Here is a 22,325-nt window from a genome sequence, read left to right as displayed (position 1 = left end):
CACCAAGAATGTAGGTAGTAAAATTAGTCCTTCAATTAACAGGGTTTGAAATTGGACCAAATTTCCCCTGAAAATTAAAGATATTCTCTCTAGCAAACTATAGTGGTGTTATAGTTTCTGCACTCATTTGGCCAGATCATTCTGTCAGGCATGTGTGTTTGAGGGGTGGTGGATATCTGCCAGCAAGCGGCCAAAGACTTTTACTTACTTGGTTTTGTGGCCCCGTCAGCTTCACCACAAAATAATAAAAGCTGAAAAGACATTTTTGTCTGACTTTAAAAAAAAAAAAAATCAAGTATCTTAATTAAACTTTATAATATACATTTCCACAGGGAAGATTGTGTGTGTTTGAGGGACAGTGGATATCTGACAACAGGAGGTCAAATACTGTACTTACTGGGTGTTGTGGCCCATCTCTGAATCAGGCCCCCAGAACTCAAGTCAGGAATTGGAGTCTTATGTAGTCAGAGTACAGTTTGTGGAAGCTGTAACTCTGGTATAGCTCTGATGCAAGACCTGAAACTGGAACCAGTGAGGAACTCAGAAACTGAGAGTCAGTATAGGTAATACAGCTTACTGGACACCTCAGTGTACAGACCGTATACTGCACACTGAACCCTAGCCCTGAAACCAGAACCCGTCTCTGTACCAGCCTAAGGCAACAGCACACAGTGCAGGGAAACCTAAGGGTCAGCACAATAGTTTAATCTGATAACCTAGATTGCATGTGTGTATTTCAATGAGCACACAATTCTGTGAATTAGTAGCTCCACCATTTTGTGAGTGACAGCATTCTCACTCTGTGAGAGTGCTGTATCTGCAGTTAACCACATGGTGTCATGGCATACCAAATTTGAGTGCCAGAAATTCAATAAGTTTTGTGAAATTTCAGATAATTTCTAAGAAGCCTTAATGGGACATATGAATCCGTAAGGTTTTTTGTCTATGGAATTTCATTGCTGTTTTATAATTTATTAAACCATTGGGGTTTTGATGAGCAAACTGGGCCACTTGCAGGGCAGAAGGACAACAAATAGGTACACTAACATGGGTGGAGGAACAGACAGCACACAGGAGGTATTTTAAGGGTGCAGAGGGAGAGACAGCTGCAGGGGCAGGCTGCAGGTGTGTGGGGCAGTGAAAGCAGTGTGGGTGTGGAGCAGTGGCAACAACAGGACCATGCCCAAAAACAACAGCGGGCGACAGAGGGACTCACTGGTGCTGGGCATGCACCTGAGAAAATCAAATCAATAAGACACAGATGCATGGACGTATCAGTGAGATACATCCTTGCATTGTTTTAAAAAATGAATGTGTAATTTTAAAAAAAAATGACGTGCCCCCACTGCACAACCAGCATTGGACTTTGGAGCCCCAGTGCTGGTTGTACTAAACACAAGGGACAAACGACGTAGGGGTTCCATGTATAAAGCACAACCAGCATCAGGCTAATCAGAGCCAGTTCGGGTTACCAAAATACAGGGGACAAATGATGTAGGGGTCCCATTGAAAAAAACAGAATTTTCAAATATAGAAATCCCGAGGGAGGGTATGGTGTTTAATGGGCTACACCTAAAAGCTATTGGAGGTACGGAGCTGAAATTTGGCATGGGCTGGTAGAACTGTCGCTCGGTGTTGCATGCCAAATTTCAGGGCAAAAACATAAAAGGAGGACTTGAGAGTAATCTAAAGTTCCAACTGTCAAATTTTTCTGACACTCAATGAGGACCACTTTTCTGTTGATCTCTATGGGGGATTTTTGGGAAGGCATAACTCAGGGTAGGGGGCAAATTTAAACTTGGGGTTTGTTTTATTAGGTAGCTATTGTTCCAGGGTAGGTGGTTTTTGGCTTTAGGTAATTGAGAAAGTTACAGTTTTTAAACTATTACCTCACAAATCCACCATTATAGAGAAAGGAAGTTTCAACTTGATGCGCAGCCTCAGTAGGAGCGTCCATCAGGGGTACTCATTGTGGTTTCACTTGGGTGCACCAAGATGGCAGGTCAGTGTGGGCAGTAGCGGCTGTAGGCTCGGGGGAAGGAAGCAGCCGTAAGCTATGGCCAGAACCCAGGGGGGTAACGGGCGTTAGCTGCTGCCGGGACCCGAGGGCATTAGCGATGGTGGTGGTGCAGGCAGCAGGACCTGGAGGAGGTAGCAGCAGGCAGATGCAGGCTCGGATCTGAAAGATCCATGATACCTGCATCTGTGTATAAATAAATACAGAAGCACAGATGTGATCAGTGAAACCCGTCTGTGCTTCTGTGTTTAAAAAAAATGTGTAAAAAAAAAAAAAATTGTATGGCCCTGTCCCCCAAAGACAACCAGCCCTAGGCTTTGGAGACCCAGTACTGGTTGTGCTAAATACAGGGGACGAACAATGTAGCCTTCCCCTGTATTAGGCACAACCAGCACCAGGCTTTTCAGAACCAGTCCTGGTTGCCAAAATATGGGGGACAAATGACATAAGGGTCCCCCGTATTCAGCGCAACCAGCACTGGGCTCTGAGCTGGTCCTGGTTCTGGAAAAACAGAGGGAAAAATGCATAGGGTCTCCCTGTATTTATCAGAACCAGCACCGGACCCTTTCTAGCAGGAGAGAGATGCCACAGCCAGGGGAGCCCTTTCACCGGGCCCCTCCAGCTGAAGCATCACCCTTGACTAGTCAGCTAAGGCTGGGGATCCCTGGGGACCCCCCCAATAAAGGGGTCCCCCTCTCCAGGGCACCCCAGGCCCAGGCTATCCCCAGCACCCCTGGACGGTGGGTGCCAGGGTGATTGTGTAGTGTGGTGCATATGAAAATATAAATATTGTCTTCTGCAGTAGTACTACAGGTCCCAGCAGGCATCCCTGCAAACTGGTACTTGGAGAACCACAAGTACCAGCAAGTGGGGCATTTAGGGCCCTGGTACCTATAGTACCCATGCAAAAAAAATATTAAAATAAAACAAAGAGACAGTTTGTTTTAATATTACATTTTTCAGCACCTTCATCTGGGGAGTGGCAGCCTTTTATTATTATTATTATTATCCTTTATTTATATGGCGCCACAAAGGTTCCGCAGCGCCTTACACAGTACATAAATGAGCACACAAGAAAAACAGTTAATAGTAATACAAAACAATGCAGGACAAGGACAAGGTTATAAACTCAGCTGCAAAACACAAGCAGCAGGACATGAGCAACCAGGTGTTAGGTGCCGTTGTGCCTTTAAGCTCTTTCACATGGCTGCCGCATCCCCCAGGACTTCCACAGCATCCTTTAAGCTCTTTTGAATGGCTGCCACCCATCCAGGGCTCCCGCGGCGTCTTTCTGCTTCAGCTGGTCTTCTCTCCAGCTACCTGGCCGATGTACTGACTGGATGGTGCCTCGCACTGGCTTTATATAAGCCAGCCGAGGGGGTGGGGCGATGATGCCGTGTGCCATGATTGGCTCGTAGTGGCCATCTTTGAATTTCAAAAATGGCACCTCGTGGGTATGCGCAGTTCTCACCATTGAAGTCAATGGTGAGAACCGCTCATTGGTTGAGAGGTCGGAAGGCTCGCCTCTCTCAGCCAATGAGCACTCTGTACCGGGATTTCTGTACTGAAATCCCATGGCGGAGCTGTCATTCAGGTAGTAGTGTCGTTAGAAGACTCTACTAATGTTCGTGGATCATGAAATTGCGTTGTTTTTTTTTTTGCCAAGACCCTGGATTGCCTACTTTGGAATGAAGAGGATAGATCCACGCATAGGAGGAGGTGAGTATGGATTTTTTTTACTAAAGGTACTCCATTGGATAATCTATTGGAGAAGAGGACAGATTGGCAACAGGGATACATAGGAGAGATAATGTGTACATGTGTGAGTACATGTGTGTGTGTGTGCGCATATATGTTTTAATAAAATTTTACTTTTCTATAGTGTGTGTGTGTTGTGTGTTTATTTTAATATTGCTTTTGTTGTGGTACTACAGGTACCAGAAGGCCCATAATGCCCCACATGCTGATACTTGTGGTTCTCCAAGTACCAACATGTGGGGGAGGCTTGCAGGAAACTGTACTTCCACAGCAAAAGACAATATTTTAACTCTTTCTTTGCACCACACTTTACATAATCAACCCAGCATCTTCTGGCCAGGGGTGCTGGGGATAGCCTCGGGCTATCAGCCTGGGCCTGGGGTGCCCTGGAGAGGGGGACCCCTTTATTGGGGGTTCCCCAGCTCCCCAGGGATCCCCGGCCTGACTAGCAGTCAGGGGTGATGCTTTGGCTGGTAGGCCCAGTGAAAGGGCTCCCCTTGCTGTGGCATCACCCCCCTGCTAGAAAGGGTCCGGTGCTGGTTCTGGTAAATACAGGGGGACCCTATGCATTTTTCCCCCTGTATTTCCAGAACCAGGACCGGCTCAAAGCCCAGAGCTGGTTGCGCTGAATATGGGGGACCCCTACGTCACTTGTCCCCCATATTTTGGCAACCAGGACTGGTTCTGAAAAACCTGGTGCTGGTTGTGCTTAACACGGGAGACCCCTACATCATTTGTCCCCTGTATTTAGCACAACCAGTACTGGGTCTGCAAAGACCAATGCTGGCTGTTTTTTGGGGGGCGGGACCCAGCCATTTTTTTTTTTTAAATAGGTTTTTTTTAAAACACAGAAGCAGGTAACATGGATCTTACAGATCGGAGCCTGCATCTGTGTGCTGCTACCTCCTCCGGGTCCTAATGCCTGAAGCACTGCTGCCCACACTGCCGCCCGCACGGCCACCGCTAAGGCCCACTACAGACCCCGGGTCCCGGCCGCAGCTAATGCCCACTACTCCCCCGTGCCTTTCCCCTGAGTCCTGCTGCAGATAATGGCTGCTTCCTTCTCCCGAGCCCACCGCCGCTAAAGCCCACAAATGACGGCCATCTTTGTGCACCCATGTGAAGCCACAGTGAGTACACCTGCTGGAGGCTCCTACTGAGACTATGCAACAAGTTGAAATCTATTCAATGGTGCATTCTTGAGGTAATAGTTTAAAAACTGTAACTTTCTAATTTACCTGAACCCCAAAAGTCTGTACCCTGGAACAATAGCTACCTAATAAAACAAACCCCAAGTCTACATTCGCCCCCTGCCCTGAGTTATGCCTTCCCAAAAAAAACCATAGAAAACAGCAGAAAAGTGGTCCTAATTGAGAGTGTCAGAAAAAAGTAACAGTTAGGACTTTAGATTACTCCTAAATCCTCATGTTTTATGTTTTTGCTCTGATATTTGGCATGCAGCACGAGCAACAGTACTACCCATTCCTGCAGAATTTCAGCTCAGTATCGCCAATAGCTTTTGAGGTGTAGCCCCTTAAACACCATGCCATTCTCTCTATGGGAGAATTGAAGTTTTATTAGATGCAGTCTTAAAATAAGGACACGACTGTGCCCTTTTTATATATATATATATATATATATATATATACACACATACATACATACATACACACACACCGCCCCCCTTAAACCAAGAGTCTAGATGCTCCCCTGCTGATAGGTGACAGTATACAGTGGCAGATGGTAAGCGGTATACTTGCTGGCTGAAACAAAGTGATTGGAGCAGATCTGTATGCAGTGTGGAAACTGTGGCAATAACAGGTAATGGAACACAGCAACAGATGGAAAGCAGTATACTTGCTGGCTGAAACAAAGTGATTGGAGCAGGTCTGTATGCAGCGTGGAGTTTGCGGCACTGATAGATAACGGAGCACAGCAGCAGATCTGTATACAGCGTGAAAGCTGCGTTCCCGGCAGGTGACGACACCCAGTGCAATGGTAAATAGTGAGAAACCACAAAGTTGCAGATAGAGGGCCTGATTCACCACGGAACACAATTCTGCATTTACGCACGCACCACAGTTGCAAATATCAGCGGTGCTATTTAATGTGTGCATTCTCATTGCGAACGCAGCTCGATATAAGGACGCCCACTTCCCCTTACTCACATCCGTATACTAGGGGAAACAATCGGTAACATCGAGTAACATCGGACCCATATGCACACTTGCACAAGCCCTGACCATACTCAGAAATTGCTAACAGCCATGCACGCTATCAGTGCAATGGCTGCTTATGGCCATGCAGTGGATAATTTATGCACACCCATGCAACGGTGTTGAAACGCACTGGCATGCCTGCATTTGCCCAACCCCCCCTTGTAACCACCCACAAATGGCACTTCCTGTCAATCACTCTGCTCTGGTGCTGCATAGCCTCTGCAAGTGCAGTTCCCATCGCAATTGCTAGTTCACACACTGCGATTTATACACATGTGCAGAATGCAACAATTGACCAATTACGTGCGTCTTTGCAACATGCGTTCCTTGCTGAATCAGGCCCAGAGTCATGGAGGACATGAAGCATCCCTGTGATGTTGTGGAAACTGAAATACACGAATTTCTGAGTCTGTACGGAATGCTAAGACCCCGATTCGGTATGTTCAGGTTGTGTGGTGGCAGTTACAATTTCAAGTACAGTAGCTTTACTACTGTCCTTGTGTAAATCTATCATGAATCAGTCTATAGAAGAACAGGAGCATCCCAGTGCTAGTACAGATAGACATAATCGATAATACTGGGTTTGGGATGCATTTCGGGGTGGTGGTGGTGTTGTGGGATATGGGGGTTGGATGATGGAGGGGGCAAGGTGTGAGGACAGAAAAAGGAGGGAGGGGGGAAGAGAGAGAGGGGGGTCCAGGTGTGGATGGTGCTGCACCGTACAGTAGGGGTACCTGATCCTACTAAAGGATAGATATGGTATGATTGGAGGGTACGTGCACTCCTTGTTTGTGTGTGTGTGTGTATTGGTGGGGAGAGGGAGGAGGGAAAAAATGGGGGGAGGTTGGGGGGAGCTGATGGCTGTGTGTTGTGGTGGATGTGTTGTGGTAGAACAGAATACTGTAGGCTGGATGGATGGTGGAAGGAACAAATATGTTTATTTGTATCTGTGTGTGCACATAGAGGGTGGTAGTTGCTCAGTAGGAGGCACAGTGCTCCTGGAAGATAAATGTCTCTTAGATGGTTCATGGCAGCACACACTGTCCAGTTGTTGGTGATTTGGGGTGACAAGGCATATCCACAATGTGGGGAGTAGGGTCAATCCTTTCAGGGGGCTCCTTGACATGCGGTCCTGACTACTGCATGCTTCCCTGCTGGACCTATGGTCGACAGACTTCTGAACTGGGATGCCATGTTTGAGGGGATCAGGGGCGCTCCACTTTGCGGTGTCCCGCACTGGTGAGGAGAATGGGTGCTGACCTACCGGTAGGTGCCCAGGTCTGTTGGTGTGGGATCAGTTCTTCTCAAAGTCCAGTATGATGCTGCAGTGGGGGACATGCACTGTTTCAGTGGCTCATGTCCGTGGATGCAGTGCAGGTGAAACCTGTGCTGCGTGCGGTGGTGTGATGAGCACGTGCAGCGCTGTCGTTTGGCAGAGGCTGGGGCTGGTGTGAGTGGGTACCAGCGTCCGGTTAAGCGCCGCTGCTGCTGCTGTTCAGGTGCCTGGATTGGGGCGGATGTAGATGCAGGTTGGTTCAAGACCGGTAGGTGTCTGGGGGTCTCAGACGCGTTTCGGCACAGGTGCCTTCTTCAAGGAGATAGACATAGTACTTCTTCAACATGTACTTTTAAAAAAGGTCAAGAGCTAAGAAGGTATAAAAAGGGCACTCCAAATCTAAACAATGTTTAACAATCTTTAAGAAAATATCACCTCTAACTATGAAGGGAAAGGTTACTGGCAAAAAAAATTTAATTGCCAACTTGCCAAACACCACAAGCAAGGAAAGGCTCAGACCATGGTCTTTATTTGTGAGTTGTGTTCATGCTAATGCTCTTTCATGCACTAGAATGCCTACTATTGTAAAACCAGGGCCAAACACAATCAAGCATCTTCTGTAACCTCACATGTAAAACCTTCTCGCACTGAGTCAAGAGGTGTCACCTCTGAGACAAGTAAATCAGAACACAAAAAGAACACTAATGGGGAAATTTACTAAGAATCATGTTGGTGCGATTTAGGGGTGTGCACCGGCCACTTTTCGTGTTTTGTGTTTTGGTTTTGGATCTGGATCTTTCTTCGTGTTTTGGATCTGGATTGGTTTTGCCAAAACCACCCTTCCGTGTTTTGGGTTCTGGGTTTTGTGTTTTGGATCTGTATTTTTTTTAAAAAAAGCATAAAAACAGCTAAAATCACAGAATTTGTAGGTTTTTCTGCTCCTATGCTATTATTAACCTCAATAACCTTAATTTCCACTCATTTCCAGTCTATTCTGAACACCTCACACCTCACAATAGTGTTTTTATGTCCAAAACGTTGCACCGAGGTAGCTGGATGACTATGCTAAGCGACACGAGTGGGCGGCACAAACACGTGACCCATCTAGGCGTGAAACTGCAGTGGCAGACAGGATGGCAGTTTGAAAAACTAGGCCCCAAACTGTACATAATGCAAAGAAAAAAAAGAGGTGCAAGATGGAATTGTCCTTGGGCCCTCCCACCCACCCTTATGTTGTATAAACAGGACATGCACACTTTAACAAACCAATCATTTCAGCGCCAGGGTCTGCCACACAACTGTGGCTGAAATGATTGGTTCGTTTGGGCCCCCACAAAACAAGCTGGCAATTAATGTGTCCCTGCACAAACTGGCTCTATGGAGGCAAGATGTCATCCTCATCCTCCTCATCCACCGATTCCTCACCCTCTTCAGTGTGTACATCCTCATCCTCACAAAGTATTAACTCGTCCCCACTTGAATCCACCACCACAGGTCCCTCTGTACCTTCTGGAGGCTGGTCTCCCTGGAAGAGCTGATAATTCATTTTGATGAACATCATCTTCTCCACATTCTGTGGAAGCAACCTCCTACGCCTTTCGCTGACAAGGTTCCCGGCTGCACTAAACACTCTTTCGGAGTACACACTGGAGGGGGGGCAACTCAGGTAAAATAGAGCCAGTTTGTACAGGGGCCTCCAAATTGCCTCTTTTTCCTGCCAGTACAGGTATGGACTGTCTGCCATGCCTACTTGGATGCTGTCACCGATGTAATCCTCCACCATTCTGTCAATGGTGACAGTATCATATGCAGTGACAGTAGACATGTCAGAAATTGTTGCCAGGTCCTTCAGTCCGGACCAGATGTCCAAACTTGGTCCTGCCTGCCCTGCATCACCGCCAGCGGGTTGCTTAGGATACCTAAGTTTTTTCCTGGCAGCCCCAGTTGCAGGAGAAAATGAAGAAGGAGCCGTTGACGTGTCACGTTCCGCTTCAGCTGACAGTGTGTTCACCAGCAGGTCTTTGCACCTCTGCAGGCTTGTGTCGGCCGGAAAGAGAGACACCACATAGGCTTTAAACCTAGGATCGAGCACGGTGGCCAAAACGTAGTGGTCTGATTTCAACAGATTGACCACCCTGGAATCCTGGCAAAGCGAATGAAGGGCTTCATCCACAAGTCCCACATGCCGAGCGGAATCGCTCCGTCTTAGCTCCTCCTTCACTTTCTCCAGCTGCTTCTGCAAAAGCCTGATGAGGGGAATGACCTGACTCAAGCTGGCAGTGTCTGAACTGACTTCACGTGTGGCAAGTTCGAAGGGCTGGAGAACCTTGCACAACACGGAAATCATTCTCCACTGCGCTTGAGTCAGGTGCATACCCCCTCCTTTGCCTATGTCATAGGTGGATGTATAGGCTTGTATGGCCTTTTGCTGCTCCTCCATCCTCTGAAGCATATAGAGGGTTGAGTTCCATCGAGTCACAACCTCTTGCTTCAGGTGATGGCGGGGCAGGTTCAAGAGTGTTTGCTGGCGCTCCAGTCTTCGGCACGCAGTCGCTGAATGGCGAAAGTGGCCAGAAATTTTTCGGGCCACCCAAAGCGTCTCCTGCACGCCCCTGTCGCTTTTCAGAAAATTCTGCACCACCAAGTTTATTGTGTGAGCAAAACATGGGACGTGCTGGAATTTGCCCAGATGTAATGCCCGCACAATATTGGTGGCGTTGTCAGATATCACAAATCCCCAGGAGAGTCTAAGTGGGGTAAGCCACTGGGCGATGATTTCCCTCAGTTTCTCTAAGAGGTTGTCGGCGGTGTGCCTCTTACTGAAACCGGTGATACACAGCGTAGCCTGCCTTGTAACGAGCTGGCATTTCTGAGATGCTGCTACTGGTGACGCTGCTGCTGTTGCTGCGTAAGGTGATACATCTACCCAGTGGGCTGTCACAGTCATATAGTCCTTAGTCTGCACTGTTCCACTTGTCCACATGTCCGTGGTTAAGTGGACATTGTGTACAACGGCATTTTTCAGGACACTGAGGACACTTTTTCTGACGTTTCTGTACAGTCTCGGTATCGCCTGCCTAGTGAAGTGGAATCTAGACGGGATTTGGAACCGGGGACACACTACCTCCATCAATTGTCTAAATCCCACTGCACTAATGGCGGATACCGGACGCACGTCTAACACCAACATAGCAGTCAAGGCCTCAGTTATACGTTTTGCTTCAGGATGACTGCTGTCGTACTTCATCCTCCTCGCTAAGGACTGTTGGAGGGTCAATTGTTTAGTAAAAGTAGTGGTGTTCCTACTTCCTCTCTGGGATGATGAACGACTCCCAGCAGCAGCAACAGCAGCAGCGGCAGCAGTAGGCGTAGCAATGCAGGATCCTCCGGAGGAATCCCGGATAGGAGAGTCAGTCATGCCAGTGACATGGCCTGCAGGACTACTTCCGATCCTAACTAAGGAGGAAATTGACGAGGAGGGAGTTGACGGTGTGGTTTGCAGGCGCTTGGATACAACAGGACAACGGGATTTAGGTGTCCCTGGACTGCTTACGGTCTTAGCCAAAGTTTCTGAACTTGACAGTAACTTTTTATGAACGCGCTGCAGGTGCCGTATAAGGGAGGATGTTCCTAGGTGGTTGACGTCCCTACCCCTACTTATTTCACCTTTACATATGGTACATATGGCAAGACAGTTGTTGTCCGGATTTGGATAGAAATATTGCCAGACCAAAGAGGTGGAATGTTTGGTCTTCTGCCCAGGCATGACCGTGATGGGCTTTTTCATCCCACGGACAACAACTGTCTCCCCCGGAGCCTGATTTAAACAAACCACATCACCATCAGAATCCTCCTCGCCAACTTCCTCCTCAGCGCCAGCTACACCAGTATCCTCATCCTGTTGTACTTCAACAGTGACATCTTCAATTTGCATATCAGCAAGTGGACTGTGGGTGCTCCTTTCAGCACTTGCAGGGGGCGTGCAAATGGTGGAAAGAGCCACCTCTTCCCGTCCAGTGCTGGGAAGGTCAGGCATCGCAACCACCACCACACTTGGACTCTCCTTGGGGATTTGTGATATCTTCTTAGAAAGCACAGTTCTTCGCTGTGCTTTTGCCAGCTTAACTCTTTTGATTTTTTTAGTGGGAGGAGGGCTTCCATCGTCATGTGAAGCTGAACCACTAGTCATGAACATACTAGGGATCGACCTTAGCCGTTCCTTGCCACTCCGTGTCGTAAATGGCATATTGGCAAGTTTACGTTTCTCTTCAGCTGATTTAAATGTCTTTTTCAAGGTCATTTTCCTGAACTTTGCCATTTGGGATTGTATGTGCCCTCTACTATGACATTGGGCATCGGCCTTGGCAGACGACGTTGATGGCATGTTATCGTCTATGTCATGACTAGTGGCAGCAGCTTCAGCACTAGGAGGAAGTGGTTCTTGATCTTTCTCTATTTTATTTTTATCGGAGAAAGTTTGGTCCTCCATTTATGTTATATCGATTTGATATATACGTGCGGCTAAACACAGAAAATAATTTTTTTTGGGGTTTGGACTGGAGTGTACTTTGTGGGTTACAGCACCCTTTAACGGTCAAGCCAGCCGGCCCTTTACTTATGACACAGGCGCACGCTTGGCACTACTTTGTTGATGCACGTGCGGCTACTGCGCACACAATTCACAAACACAGAAAATAATTTTTTTTTTGTTTGGACTGGAGTGTACTTTCGGGGGTTACAGCACCCTTTAACGGTCAAGCCAGCCGGCCCTTTACTTATGACACAGGCGCACGCTTGGCACTACTTTGTTGATGCACGTGCGGCTACTGCGCACACAATTCACAAACACAGAAAATAATTTTTTTTTTGGTTTGGACTGGAGTGTACTTTCGGGGGTTACAGCACCCTTAACGGTCAAGCCAGCCAGCCCTTTACTTATGACACAGGCGCACGCTTGGCACTACTTTGTTGATGCACGTGCGGCTACTGCGCACACAATTCACAAACACAGAAAATAATTTTTTTTTGGTTTGGACTGGAGTGTACTTTCGGGGGTTACAGCACCCTTTAACGGTCAAGCCAGCCGGCCCTTTACTTATGACACAGGCGCACGCTTGGCACTACTTTGTTGATGCACGTGCGGCTACTGCGCACACAATTCACAAACACAGAAAATAATTTTTTTTTTGGTTTGGACTGGAGTGTACTTTGGGGGTTACAGCACCCTTTAACGGTCAAGCCAGCCGGCCCTTTACTTATGACACAGGCGCACGCTTGGCACTACTTTGTTGATGCACGTGCGGCTACTGCGCACACAATTCACAAACACAGAAAATAATTTTTTTTTTGGTTTGGACTGGAGTGTACTTTCGGGGGTTACAGCACCCTTAACGGTCAAGCCAGCCGGCCCTTTACTTATGACACAGGCGCACGCTTGGCACTACTTTGTTGATGCACGTGCGGCTACTGCGCACACAATTCACAAACACAGAAAATAATTTTTTTTTTGGTTTGGACTGGAGTGTACTTTCGGGGGTTACAGCACCCTTAACGGTCAAGCCAGCCGGCCCTTTACTTATGACACAGGCGCACGCTTGGCACTACTTTGTTGATGCACGTGCGGCTACTGCGCACACAATTCACAAACACAGAAAATAATTTTTTTTTGGTTTGGACTGGAGTGTACTTTCGGGGGTTACAGCACCCTTTAACGGTCAAGCCAGCCGGCCCTTTACTTATGACACAGGCGCACGCTTGGCACTACTTTGTTGATGCACGTGCGGCTACTGCGCACACAATTCACAAACACAGAAAATAATTTTTTTTTTGGTTTGGACTGGAGTGTACTTTCGGGGGTTACAGCACCCTTAACGGTCAAGCCAGCCGGCCCTTTACTTATGACACAGGCGCACGCTTGGCACTACTTTGTTGATGCACGTGCGGCTACTGCGCACACAATTCACAAACACAGAAAATATTTTTTTTTTGGTTTGGACTGGAGTGTACTTTCGGGGGTTACAGCACCCTTTAACGGTCAAGCCAGCCGGCCCTTTACTTATGACACAGGCGCACGCTTGGCACTACTTTGTTGATGCACGTGCGGCTACTGCGCACACAATTCACAAACACAGAAAATAATTTTTTTTTTGGTTTGGACTGGAGTGTACTTTCGGGGGTTACAGCACCCTTAACGGTCAAGCCAGCCGGCCCTTTACTTATGACACAGGCGCACGCTTGGCACTACTTTGTTGATGCACGTGCGGCTACTGCGCACACAATTCACAAACACAGAAAATAATTTTTTTTTGGTTTGGACTGGAGTGTACTTTCGGGGGTTACAGCACCCTTTAACGGTCAAGCCAGCCGGCCCTTTACTTATGACACAGGCGCACGCTTGGCACTACTTTGTTGATGCACGTGCGGCTACTGCGCACACAATTCACAAACACAGAAAATAATTTTTTTTTTGGTTTGGACTGGAGTGTACTTTGGGGGTTACAGCACCCTTTAACGGTCAAGCCAGCCGGCCCTTTACTTATGACACAGGCGCACGCTTGGCACTACTTTGTTGATGCACGTGCGGCTACTGCGCACACAATTCACAAACACAGAAAATAATTTTTTTTTTGGTTTGGACTGGAGTGTACTTTCGGGGGTTACAGCACCCTTAACGGTCAAGCCAGCCGGCCCTTTACTTATGACACAGGCGCACGCTTGGCACTACTTTGTTGATGCACGTGCGGCTACTGCGCACACAATTCACAAACACAGAAAATAATTTTTTTTTGGTTTGGACTGGAGTGTACTTTCGGGGGTTACAGCACCCTTTAACGGTCAAGCCAGCCGGCCCTTTACTTATGACACAGGCGCACGCTTGGCACTACTTTGTTGATGCACGTGCGGCTACTGCGCACACAATTCACAAACACAGAAAATAATTTTTTTTTTGGTTTGGACTGGAGTGTACTTTCGGGGGTTACAGCACCCTTAACGGTCAAGCCAGCCGGCCCTTTACTTATGACACAGGCGCACGCTTGGCACTACTTTGTTGATGCACGTGCGGCTACTGCGCACACAATTCACAAACACAGAAAATAATTTTTTTTTGGTTTGGACTGGAGTGTACTTTCGGGGGTTACAGCACCCTTTAACGGTCAAGCCAGCCGGCCCTTTACTTATGACACAGGCGCACGCTTGGCACTACTTTGTTGATGCACGTGCGGCTACTGCGCACACAATTCACAAACACAGAAAATAATTTTTTTTTTGGTTTGGACTGGAGTGTACTTTCGGGGGTTACAGCACCCTTAACGGTCAAGCCAGCCGGCCCTTTACTTATGACACAGGCGCACGCTTGGCACTACTTTGTTGATGCACGTGCGGCTACTGCGCACACAATTCACAAACACAGAAAATAATTTTTTTTTGGTTTGGACTGGAGTGTACTTTCGGGGGTTACAGCACCCTTTAACGGTCAAGCCAGCCGGCCCTTTACTTATGACACAGGCGCACGCTTGGCACTACTTTGTTGATGCACGTGCGGCTACTGCGCACACAATTCACAAACACAGAAAATAATTTTTTTTTTGGTTTGGACTGGAGTGTACTTTGGGGGTTACAGCACCCTTTAACGGTCAAGCCAGCCGGCCCTTTACTTATGACACAGGCGCACGCTTGGCACTACTTTGTTGATGCACGTGCGGCTACTGCGCACACAATTCACAAACACAGAAAATAATTTTTTTTTTGGTTTGGACTGGAGTGTACTTTCGGGGGTTACAGCACCCTTAACGGTCAAGCCAGCCGGCCCTTTACTTATGACACAGGCGCACGCTTGGCACTACTTTGTTGATGCACGTGCGGCTACTGCGCACACAATTCACAAACACAGAAAATAATTTTTTTTTGGTTTGGACTGGAGTGTACTTTCGGGGGTTACAGCACCCTTTAACGGTCAAGCCAGCCGGCCCTTTACTTATGACACAGGCGCACGCTTGGCACTACTTTGTTGATGCACGTGCGGCTACTGCGCACACAATTCACAAACACAGAAAATAATTTTTTTTTTGGTTTGGACTGGAGTGTACTTTCGGGGGTTACAGCACCCTTAACGGTCAAGCCAGCCGGCCCTTTACTTATGACACAGGCGCACGCTTGGCACTACTTTGTTGATGCACGTGCGGCTACTGCGCACACAATTCACAAACACAGAAAATAATTTTTTTTTGGTTTGGACTGGAGTGTACTTTCGGGGGTTACAGCACCCTTTAACGGTCAAGCCAGCCGGCCCTTTACTTATGACACAGGCGCACGCTTGGCACTACTTTGTTGATGCACGTGCGGCTACTGCGCACACAATTCACAAACACAGAAAATATTTTTTTTTTTGGTTTGGACTGGAGTGTACTTTGGGGGTTACAGCACCCTTTAACGGTCAAGCCAGCCGGCCCTTTACTTATGACACAGGCGCACGCTTGGCACTACTTTGTTGATGCACGTGCGGCTACTGCGCACACAATTCACAAACACAGAAAATAATTTTTTTTTTGGTTTGGACTGGAGTGTACTTTCGGGGGTTACAGCACCCTTAACGGTCAAGCCAGCCGGCCCTTTACTTATGACACAGGCGCACGCTTGGCACTACTTTGTTGATGCACGTGCGGCTACTGCGCACACAATTCACAAACACAGAAAATAATTTTTTTTTGGTTTGGACTGGAGTGTACTTTCGGGGGTTACAGCACCCTTTAACGGTCAAGCCAGCCGGCCCTTTACTTATGACACAGGCGCACGCTTGGCACTACTTTGTTGATGCACGTGCGGCTACTGCGCACACAATTCACAAACACAGAAAATAATTTTTTTTTTGGTTTGGACTGGAGTGTACTTTGGGGGTTACAGCACCCTTTAACGGTCAAGCCAGCCGGCCCTTTACTTATGACACAGGCGCACGCTTGGCACTACTTTGTTGATGCACGTGCGGCTACTGCGCACACAATTCACAAACACAGAAAATAATTTTTTTTTTGGTTTGGACTGGAGTGTACTTTCGGGGGTTACAGCACCCTTAACGGTCAAGCCAGCCGGCCCTTTACTTATGACACAGGCGCACGCTTGGCACTACTTTGTTGATGCACGTGCGGCTACTGCGCACACAATTCACAAACACAGAAAATAATTTTTTTTTGGTTTGGACTGGAGTGTACTTTCGGGGGTTACAGCACCCTTTAACGGTCAAGGCAGCCGGCCCTTTACTTATGACACAGGCGCACGCTTGGCACTACTTTGTTGATGCACGTGCGGCTACTGCGCACACAATTCACAAACACAGAAAATAATTTTTTTTTTGGTTTGGACTGGAGTGTACTTTGGGGGTTACAGCACCCTTTAACGGTCAAGCCAGCCGGCCCTTTACTTATGACACAGGCGCACGCTTGGCACTACTTTGTTGATGCACGCGCGGCTACTGCGCACACAATTCACAAACACAGAAAATAATTTTTTTTTTGGTTTGGACTGGAGTGTACTTTCGGGGGTTACAGCACCCTTAACGGTCAAGCCAGCCGGCCCTTTACTTATGACACAGGTGCACGCTTGGCACTACTTTGTTGATGCACGTGCGGCTACTGCGCACACAATTCACAAACACAGAAAATAATTTTTTTTTTGGTTTGGACTGGAGTGTACTTTCGGGGGTTACAGCACCCTTAACGGTCAAGCCAGCCGGCCCTTTACTTATGACACAGGCGCACGCTTGGCACTACTTTGTTGATGCACGTGCGGCTACTGCGCACACAATTCACAAACACAGAAAATAATTTTTTTTTGGTTTGGACTGGAGTGTACTTTCGGGGGTTACAGCACCCTTAACGGTCAAGCCAGCCGGCCCTTTACTTATGACACAGGCGCACGCTTGGCACTACTTTGTTGATGCACGTGCGGCTACTGCGCACACAATTCACAAACACAGAAAATAATTTTTTTTTTGGTTTGGACTGGAGTGTACTTTCGGGGGTTACAGCACCCTTAACGGTCAAGCCAGCTGGCCCTTTACTTATGACACAGGTGCACGCTTGGCACTACTTTGTTGATGCACGTGCGGCTACTGCGCACACAATTCACAAACACAGAAAATAATTTTTTTTTTGGTTTGGACTGGAGTGTACTTTCGGGGGTTACAGCACCCTTAACGGTCAAGCCAGTCGGCCCTTTACTTATGACACAGGCGCACGCTTGGCACTACTTTGTTGATGCACGTGCGGCTACTGCGCACACAATTCACAAACACAGAAAATAATTTTTTTTTTGGTTTGGACTGGAGTGTACTTTCGGGGGTTACAGCACCCTTAACGGTCAAGCCAGCCGGCCCTTTACTTATGACACAGGCGCACGCTTGGCACTACTTTGTTGATACACGTGCGGCTACTGCGCACACAATTCACAAACACAGAAAATAATTTTTTTTTGGTTTGGACTGGAGTGTACTTTCGGGGGTTACAGCACCCTTTAACGGTCAAGCCAGCCGGCCCTTTACTTATGACACAGGCGCACGCTTGGCACTACTTTGTTGATGCACGTGCGGCTACTGCGCACACAATTCACAAACACAGAAAATATATTATTTTTTTAGCACTTGGGGGGAGCACCCCTGATGGACAGAGCACCCCCTGGACAACACTACAGCACTCCTTTAGGACTGGGACACTGCACAGGACTTTGGAGTGGACACAGCCCCTATGGAGAACTGACTGCACAACACAGTCCAGCCAGCCCCTATGGACTTTGAAGTAGTGGACACAGCCCCTATTAACAACAGCAGCACAGCACAACACAGCCAGCCCCTATGGACTTTGAAGTAGTGGACAACAGCAGCACTACACTACACTACACTACACAGCCCTAACTCCCACCCTCCCTCTTCACTGTCCACAGCCGAGTGAGAAAATGGCGCCGACGCGGGTACCTTATATAGGATCCAAAACCCGCGAGACTCGGAAGGCGGGATGATGACGTTTTGCCTCGATTTCAGATCCGAGTCAGGCGGGAAAAGTCGAGCCTGACTCGGATCGGACTCGGATCGGGGGGCTCGGGGGGGTTCGGATTTCAGAAATCCGAACCCGCTCACCCCTAGTGCGATTTAATGAATTTCAGTGATAAAACCGTGAGTTTGCAAATCGGGAATTTACATTACTTCACACTCCAAATCACAGCATATCACCATCAGACCAAACATTGTATGTGTACGAATTTTCTAAGAATTGTGTTGGAAAACACGAGCGATCAAACACCAATATCGCAACACAATGGACAAAATGAATAGACTACCAAATCAGTGGCATATTTGCATGTGCAAACCATTTCAATTAGGACAGTCTCAATTATGATGCTTATAAAAGATGCCCAACTAAGCTGCAGCACTGTCTATGATTCCAAACATGCCTCAGGCAGGCTTTTCTGTCATGTGTACATAGGCACCTTTCATATGGATTGCAACAGCTGGCTCAAGCTGGAGCAAGAAACAGAACATGGGAACCAGGAGGTAGAAGTAATGCAGATCCTATGTAGGCCTAGATTCTTCCATAGGTGGTTAAATATCAATGCAGTGTCTGATGACAGGGTCATCCAGACAGGTCTGCCATCAGAAATTTTGGGGCCAGGATTGACAAAATAGGAAGGCCACCTCTGGGGACAGAGCTGTGGATAATGTGGGTGGAGCAATAGTGGGGGTGTGGCATAAATTGGTGCATAAACCAGTTTAAAAAATTGTCAAAGTTTGGGCTGTGGGGCAGGGTGTTATTATGATATGTTAATCTATCATATAAATTATATGATACCCTAGCCCTCCCTCAGTCACCTCAGTATGGTATTTAAATACCCTCATGGCAGCTCCACCTCACTCATGCACAAAAACACACACCAACCACCTCCCCCTCACACACAAACAACACAGCTACTGTACCTCCATGTCATACATATAGATACACTAATCCCACCTCAGTATGATACATACTTAACCTTATGGCAGCTCTACCTCACACACAAACACACACCAACCACCTCCCTCTCACTCACATATTCCCCAGCCCTGCCCCATCAAACCCCCTCTCAGACATATACAGATCCTGCCCCAGCCACTTCCCTCTCATAGACATATATACCTTCCTAGCCTGCCTCACCGCTGTCAGCTGGAGTTCCCCAGTGTACTTGCTAGCTACCGATCCTGCAGATATAATGTTGCCATCTCTCAAGACATCTGTTACCAGAAATTCTTCCTTGTGTTCTTATGTATTTGATGGTGGCCCTGCATCCAGATGTTCAGCCTCAATCGTAACAACTTAATGCACCTGTATGACCTTGTTAAAACTCACCTTGAGCCAGACACTGCATGGTCATGGGCCATATCAGGCCTACACAAACTGTTGACTGTTCTGGACTTTTTCGCTACTGGGAACTTTCAGTCCATATTGGGGAGGGTGGTTGGAATATAGCAAGTCACCTTCTCCCACTACCTGGCCAAAGTACTAGTCACACTCAAGACCCTCTCCTAAACCTATATCTTTGTCCCTAGCCAGGAGTCAGAGTGGCATGATGTCAGGTTATTTTTTGATTGCTTCTGAGATATGCAAAATGTCCTGGGTGATATATACTGCACATACATTGGGCTGAGACCACCTAAGGCTTAGGTCCACATATACTTCAGTTGACACCATGGGCATTTAACAAATGTGCAGGTGGTTTGTGATGCAAAACAACAAATCATGAAGATGGGCTATCCTGGTTCATGTCATAATGCATCTAACCTCAGTCAGTCAACCGTCTATGCAAAGTTTGAGGAGGAACAAATGCCGAGAGTATAACTGGTGGGTAAGTACACATTGCTATTGTTACTGTACAACTCTAAATTCTGTCATGTTAACCTTTACCTGAATTTTTGCATTTGGCTTACAGGTGATTCAGGATATGGCTGTTTCTCCTGGGTACTGACTCCAATGATGCTTCCTGATAGCCGTGCTGAGTGCAAGTGTAATGATGCACATAAGATCACTAGATGTATGATAGAATGTACATTTTGGCTATTAAAATCTCAGTTCTGCTGTCTTGATACATATGTGTTCTGACTCACCTTTGCTTCAGTCATGCCAAATAGCTCCTCTCGGCGCGCTTGGTCCCATGAGACTCGGCTAGCACTGGGCAAACTTTTTTGGGTCTCTTTTTACTACTAGATATGTGATAGAATGTACATCTTGGCTTTAAAATCTGTGTTCCACTGTCTTGATACATGTGTGTCCTCACTCATCTTTGCTGCAGTTGCACCTAATAGCCCCTCCCTTTGCACCTGGTCCCTAGTGTAATGCGTTTTGTTTTGCATTTTTTTTTTGCTGACCAGGATGCACCAGTACACCATGCTATTTCATTTGATATGCAACACTTCTGGTTGCATCTGCGTCTCTTAATCAATATGCAAATTGCTGTGATGCAGCAACCACAGCTTTTTCCCACACCAAGTTCCCAATACAGATGCAGGGGCACACAGATATGCAAGTGTCACATTTCAAATCAATCAGCAAAGTCTCTGGGCGCACTCTAGTTGCATCGCATTGCGACTTAGATGCACATTTGTTAAAAAAAGCCTGATGCTAGCAGAGTTGAACAGGACCTGGCGGCTCACTCACGCAAACCATATCGCACTGCATGGGGTGTTGAGGCTCGATATGCAAGGACAAATCTGTAAGTCTTGTGGGATTTTGCTGTATTCCTTTGCTAAAATATCATACATTGTGCTCAACTGCAATTACATAATATGTGCTTGCAACAACCTCCTCCACCATATTAAGTAATAGACAGTGAGCACGCAGGGCTATTGGTTAAATCTGGTGACTTTGTGAGCACAGAAAGTGGGAGGCAGTTTAGGGCTTCAGCGATTGCAGCTATTTTGGGCAGCACAGATGGTGTAATGGTTTGTATTACTGCCTCACAGCACCGAGGTCGTGTGTTCGATTCCCACTATGGCCCTAACTGTGTGGAGTTTGAATATTCTCCCTGTGCTTGAGTGGGTTTCCTCCGGGTACTCCGGTTTCCTCCCACACTCCAAAAATATACTGGAAGGTTAGTTGGCTCCAGACAAAAAAAATTGACCCTAGTGTATGTGTGTTTGCATGTGATAGGGAACATAGATTGTAAGATCCACTGGGGCAGGGACTGATGTGAATGGTCAAATATTCTCTGTAAAGCACTGCAGAAAATGTGTGCGCTATATAAATAACTGGTAATAAATAATAAATAAATAATATTTAAACTGTAAGAATATTACACAACCTTGGTACTTCAACCGTGACTAAAAATGTGGTTTGTAATGTTTTAAAAGTTACACAGCATCTGCAAAACAAAATACCTCCAAACCTAACCCATTCCATTATGGACCAAATGATCTGTTTCTTGATTTAACTGTAAAATGATGTATCACCTCATCTGGTGTGAACTAGTTAACCAAGGTGTTTCACCGTAGGTGATGCCAGCAAAAAAATAATATGGAAGACAATGTGCAGAGCATTTGCCCCTCCTGGAATGTTTTCTGTTGGGAGGGGTGAAAAAGTGTTTCAAAAGGAAATAATTTATACTAGTAAACACCAGACATTACTCAAGTAACATCAATTTCACTTTTTCTCATCAATACCCATCAGCCTAGAATGTTTACGTCTCAAACATGGTAAATTCCCTGACTTTTAGGTTGCCTCTCTTTGTGCTGCATATTCGGTATTTTGCCATTTCAGCAGACCTTCAACTTGTGTGTTCAATTGTCATATACCTATGTAACTGTATTTTTTACACACACTATTTGACTAATATGTCAGTGTTGTAACTAACTTTCTGCATGTTAATTCACCTTAATCAACCCTTAATGTTCATTAAGTAATCAATTAAGTATTTGCATGCAAACAGTTTGAAATAGTTTACCTTAAAAGATAATAAAATCAATCATTATTTAAAATTTTTTATTGTTTCCACAACATCTTGTAATGTTTGGGGTGAACAATTTCAACAATGCTCATCTAAT

The sequence above is a fragment of the Taudactylus pleione genome, unplaced genomic scaffold (genome assembly GCF_031769625.1).
Source record: "Taudactylus pleione unplaced genomic scaffold, aTauple2 ptg000053l, whole genome shotgun sequence".
NCBI lineage: Eukaryota > Metazoa > Chordata > Amphibia > Anura > Myobatrachidae > Taudactylus > Taudactylus pleione.
Note: the sequence above shows the minus strand (reverse complement) of the source record.